This window comes from Phoenix dactylifera, chromosome 1 (assembly GCF_009389715.1).
Source record: "Phoenix dactylifera cultivar Barhee BC4 chromosome 1, palm_55x_up_171113_PBpolish2nd_filt_p, whole genome shotgun sequence".
In the NCBI taxonomy this organism is placed as follows: Eukaryota; Viridiplantae; Streptophyta; class Magnoliopsida; order Arecales; family Arecaceae; genus Phoenix; species Phoenix dactylifera.
The window spans coordinates 11,011,859-11,018,137 of NC_052392.1; positions in this window are offsets into that span (position 1 = coordinate 11,011,859).

Genomic DNA, 6,279 nt, shown 5'->3' on the forward strand with positions numbered 1-6,279 from the left:
ATATAAGTATCCAAGATCTCCTCGACGAATAACCGATATGGGACTAAATACACGCCCATACAAACTCTCGGCTATCAAGCGCTGCGCAATACTCTACGATGCAAATCTTGCACCTTAGAGAATTCTAGATCATGGATATTATGAGCTAGTGATGCACTTTTAAATTAAAACCCTTGATATGGTAACTAGCAATCCAAGGAGTGATTTGGTGTGCATTAAACTTTTATGCATTTTCAAAATCTAGTTCTTTGATTGCAAAAGTTATTGAACTCTAACGTGGAATTGCCATAAATATCAAAACTAAAAGTAATTATATCATTTGATGCAATTAATAAGGAGAAAGAAGAGAGCATGTAAGTGACATCCTGTTTAAATGAAAAAGATAAAAATAGCTCATGGTTCTCTACGTCGCAAAGTTGGTGAGTGGACGAGTCCAACGATTACATATAAATAAAAGTGAAGGGTTCTAAACTTTATTGGGAAGTACACTGAGAGGTCTCTAATAACAAAAACAAGAACAAACTCATCCCCTCCCTGGCCTGGTACGGCCAGCTGAGTTATGGGGAGGGGTGCATGGCAGGCGCTCCATGCGTGTCTCCGCTCTGACTCTGAATTAGCGGCCGAGAAGGCCCGTGTTCTTTTTTTTTTTTTGTTTTGTTTTGTAATGAGATGGTCCCTTCGGCCGAGTTCTTAGCATAACCACATATATTCGGAAACGATGCCATAAAGTGAACAAAAGGTGCAAGGTGAGATGGTCCCCTTCGTGCGTCTAATCCTTAGATTCCAAAGAGAAGGTATATATTAATGAAAAGCTTTGATACCTAACTATGTTTCTCTCGAATCCTGGACCTCCCTACTCTTGCTTTTTCCTTGGGAAAAGGGTGATCTATCAGTGTTTCTTCATTATATTAACCCATTGCTCTGCGTAAGCCCTGATGCTTTCCTCAAGAATCCCATGGACGTGTCATGCACTCCATATTTGGCACTGGCTCCATGGAAGGAAGAGCTTGGATTTGGCTTTTGCGTTGGCTTTCGGCCAAGTCCGGATCTCCCTAGATTATAGCAGGCGACCGTGGCATGAGAATATGGGCAAGCAGGCGCGCGCGCACTTGTTTTTTTTTTTTTTGTTTTGAACCCCCACACCATGGCGAGTAAATGACCCCAAATTGGTCCACTTGCATAGTTAAGTGAAAAAACAAGTTGTGGTGCTGATTCGTTGGCTTTTCATCTTAATCTTATAGTAGAATGAAGAAAAATATGATGTTGACACTGGAATTTAATTCATTCATGCAAGATGTATCTTACTTAGCACTTTCTATTTCTTTTTTCTTCCTTTTAACCTTGTTGTACTTTTCTTGATTAAGGAGTTGATTTAAAACATATGCATTGTATGAAAATGCCACGACTCCATCAATTTGCACTTGTCTTGATTTTTTTTTGTTTTTTCCGGTTAACTCTAATTGTTATAAATTGATAAAACCTTGCCCCATCTGTGTATTTATTGACAAAGACTGAACAAATAAAACCCTTAAAAAGTAATTTTTAGCGGGGGGGGGGGGGGGGGGGATTCAATAATGACATAATACGACTTTTCTTTCTCATGACAAATTTAAAATTTTCAATAATATAAATGTAATTATGTTAACTAACCAATTGATCCGAAAAGCTTACGCTTAGAAGGATAGAGTTGACAGTATATATCAAACTTAAACACCCTCCCTCACATGCCGCTTGGACTATATATATGAAGGGATAATCGAATCAAGATAAATCATAATTACGATATTAGGTAACTAGGGATAATCAAATAAGTAGCCGATCTAGAGACCTCCAAAAAATTGGAGCTTATAGAGAAAGGGTTAATAATATATATCAAGTTTAAAAACCTACCTATGTCAAAATTTTCTAATATTGTTATGAGACTTCTACTATCAATTTTTATGCTTTTTAATACTTTTCCGATTAATAGTGTTACATATTTACATATGTACTGCATTTTTTTTTAAAGCTTTATAGCAACTCGAATGGATACAGTCTTATTCAGCAAAATATCGCTTGCAAACTAAAATATGCTCTCTCTCTCTCTCTCTCTCTCTCTCTCTCTCTCTCTCTATTGCAATCCTATGTCCCTAATTGTGGAAGATTGACCTTGTTTTTGAAGGAGATGGACATCATATATCCTTCATATGAGGCAACAGGTGAAACTATCCCTGCTCCTTTCAGACATATTGGCTTTCTACTAGCACAGAAGGATTTTTCCTATTAAAAATATATTTTTATGTCAATGATGTTTTCAAATTTGAAACTAGTATCTATAGATTTTCTAATTCCGTTTTTATAATTTTTATCATGAATTTAAGGTCATTTTCCGCTAGCTAGTTTCTATGTGCTGCCTCTCATGATTCCCACATGTTATCCATCATGATTAATATAACCAAAGCCTATCTCCTAAAAGTGGAATGTTTTTTATTACCAATACATCAGTTTTATACTTACAGACAGTCGAGACTAGTAGTAAGGTCTTAAAAACATGGTAGGGTTAGGATTCCAGGGTGCGGTGGAAGAGCATAGAGGATAAGCTTTGGGTTCAAGGGTTCAGGGGTTCAGGGTCTTGCATGAAAAGCAATAGAGAATTGGTGGTTTATAAGGCTCCGAAAGCTTAGAATAGAAATTTGTTAAATGCGAAGTAATTATTGGTGGAGCTGACCTGCCATGCATTGGTTTCTTTATTTACGAACCAGATGGTATGATTAAAATTAAGCGAATCGTATAGTTACATGTGAGGGAGCATTGGAGGGAAATACTTAGAATAAAAGATTTTAGGAATGGGAATAGACTCAGAATAAAACATTTTGGGAATGGGAAGAGTAGTCACTACTTTGTGACTTGCTGTGATATATTATATTTATAGACACATGGTTACATAAGAATACAGAGAAAAAGTTTGACCCAATTGATTTGGGAATAAATTATAAATTTGAAATTCAAATTTAAAATACAAAACAAATAGCAATTATATTTGCATGTCCCAAAATTGAGAAAAATGGTTGCACGGTTTACGTTTGAAATTTAAGTTTAAAAGATTTTTTGCATGAATACCCTCCTAAATATCAAATTTTGCATGAATACCCTTCCAAAATAGATATTTGTATGTATACCCTCGTAAAATACTTGTTTTGCTATTATACTTTTTTATCTTTATTTTTGTATATGTATCTACGCCATCTAACGTCGTTAAAAATTTAACGGTTTCAAATTCAAACGACTAAAACACTCTTAATATGTAAAAAAACATTTATAAGGCAATCGAGATGGGGGACAAAAAAGTAATTTCAAATTTTTATTTTTATTTTAATTAAAATAAATATGGTTTTTATTAACAGTGTTATAAGAACCGTTATATTAGGGGCATTTGTGCAAAAAACAGTATTTTATGTGGGTACAGAAATAAATATAAATTTTAAGAGGATATTCACACAAATTTGAATTTTTAAAAGAATATTCATGCAAAAAAACCAATTTAAAATGCAACAGAAATGGTAATCATGTTGGCATGCTTTGTGATCGAGGCTGGAATCTTGGGCACGAATCAAGTCTGCTATCAAAAATTATTCTGGACATTGGGATTAAGGTGAAGGATAAAGATGATACAATCTGGTTTGGAATATCTAGGATTCGAGGGGTAATATCTCGCTTGAGATGTGTTAACCTGGTAGGGCCTTTTATCATGGAAAGCATGTGGGGTGTTTATGTATGGATATGGGCTGGTAGGAATTATATGGGGAAAAACTGGGCTACAGAAGTTAGGTATTGGGTATAATGGAGGAAAGATGGTGTCAGTAATGAATACCTGTTGAATGTCGTTGGTGAGGTAGGTATAGTTTACAAGGCAATGCTTTGATAGATGAGGTGGAGATGGGAGTCATGATTCGGTGCCAGCTGGTAGGATTAAGAGGCAGGCCTTGATTAAAATGGAGTCTGGAGGCATACACGGCAGTAGATTTGCTATAGGAGGTTTTGTAAAACAAAGCATAAGTGGCTTTATGGGTGATTATTTCTTTTCCTGGATTGCAAACTGTAAGTTTACACTTAGGTTTTCCTTTTCTTGGTTAAATCTCTGTAAAAAAATGATGAAAGCTATTATGAGATTAGAAGTGTTATTGCAGTTCTGTATGCTGAAAACAATTCTTTTTGAGAAAATTTGCACTTAAAACACCTATATGATCACAGGCTTGTTTACAGCGAAACCCTCTCACCACTACTAATATAGACCTTGACGAGGATGGACCAACAACTAAATTCCTGAATGGCACTAGTCTCTATTGTGGGAATACGACCTTGTCCCCAAAAACTAAATTTTTTTGTGTCTAGTCAATGGTGTATCATAATTCTAAAACTTCCGAAAAGTTCTGAATTATCTCTGTAAGCCTTACGGTGGAATGACGAATTATTAACTAGAAAATTGGTAATGAATTTGTCATGGAAAAAAGAAAAGAAGGTATGTGTATCAATAGCCAGCAGGCTTTTCTCTAATGGAGAACCACATATTATTTGTTCTTTGACACAAAGAACTATGCGTTCTTGCTACCTGACGAAGTAGGAGCAAATTACACAGGTGAATGACAATTGCAGAAGTTATCCAGCTAAGAAAACGGTACAGTTCTCCTGTTAATGCATAGGCTAGCTAGTCCGTGACCCTTGAGGCCAGGCTTCTGGTCTGGATTTGGCTTTGTTTATAGGCTGGTAGCATGTAATTTTCATTCAAAGCAGAAAGAGAGAAAAAATTTCTCGGTGCTCGCATTGCGGATTGTCAAGACAAACAACTTCAAACCATTCCCTTGAATTTTAGGTATCAAAACAGTTATGTGAAGAAAATCGCTATTTCTGCCATGGTCTTGCATGTACTTGGCAAAACTATTGATGTTTTGGAAAAGAAACGTTCTGTCAATGTTTATGTTATGTGATTCTTTCAGAGAAAAAATTTCTATTTCAACCATGATCTGATGTGTATTTGGCAAAATTACTACTGTTTTGGAAAAACGAAAGTTTTGTCAATGTGTATGCGATGTCATTCTTTCGAAAATGTTGATATCCACACTCAGTGCGAGCATATTGCACTGTCCTTGAATCTTTGATTATATTTATGCGAGCTTCCTGATCAAGAGACTAGTCACCATGTCTAAAAATATGCATAGTCTTTTTTTTTAAAAAATAGATTTTTTAAACCAATCCAAAATAAATATATCTGTGAGTAATAAAAATAAAATATCCAACAACTCAGAAGAGATACATGCTATAGTCCTTCACAAAATAGATCCCGTATGATTTGCAATACATGGTGCCATCCAGTAGCTACACTGTTAGCTTCTTTGTAGAAAACATTCAAAGTGTTTACAATCTAAACATGCTGAATCATTATAACTTGAAAGGTTTCCGAGATTTTAGATTTTTTCAAGTTCATAATCTATAAATGTTTTATTCTCTGTTTCATATAATTTTTTGTTGGTCGATTGTATTCCTAAATAAGAATTCCATTAAAAATAAAGAAATTTTGAGCAATAGAAAAGTTCTATAAATCTTTCCCAATACGATGATTAAAAATTCTTATTATATATGCCCCCGTCAACCAGACTTATGCCCCCAAAATATCTTAGCTTGCAAGAGGTCAGACTCGCGCATTTAACCAAGCCATCATCCTCACTACAAATACTTATCGGTTGATGTACATGTGGTTTGTTTGACTAAATTGCATAAATAAATGTTGACAAATTCAAATTAGCGAATGGCATGGATTAGCTCAAACTCTTTCCCACCATTTCAATCATGATAAAGGACCGATCACATGATGATCATAGCAGTAAAAAGATCCAATTCATTTCATCAATCCACAATCTATTCCCATCCTGCAAATAAAAACCTTTCTATCCTACATGATATTATTTCAAGGTTGATGGAGATGGAAGAAGAAAATGGCAACCCTAGGTGATAGGTCTCATCCTGATCTATCTGGATGATAACCCAAGGTTGACCTGTCTATCTAACTCGACACGGGATGACAAGTTAAAACGCCATCTCCATCTCTCTTATCAATGTGACATTTCCTTAGAGAGGCTAAACTTGGATTCTTATGAGATAATTCCCCTTTAAATTCACTAAAAGACATCATGTGGGACAAAATCGGACCTCACAACCTCTGGGGCCCACACCAACTTGCACGGCACGCTCCTAACAAGTTTTAATACCAGGCCCGAAGCCTTGGTCCTGTCGCCCGCGCTTCTC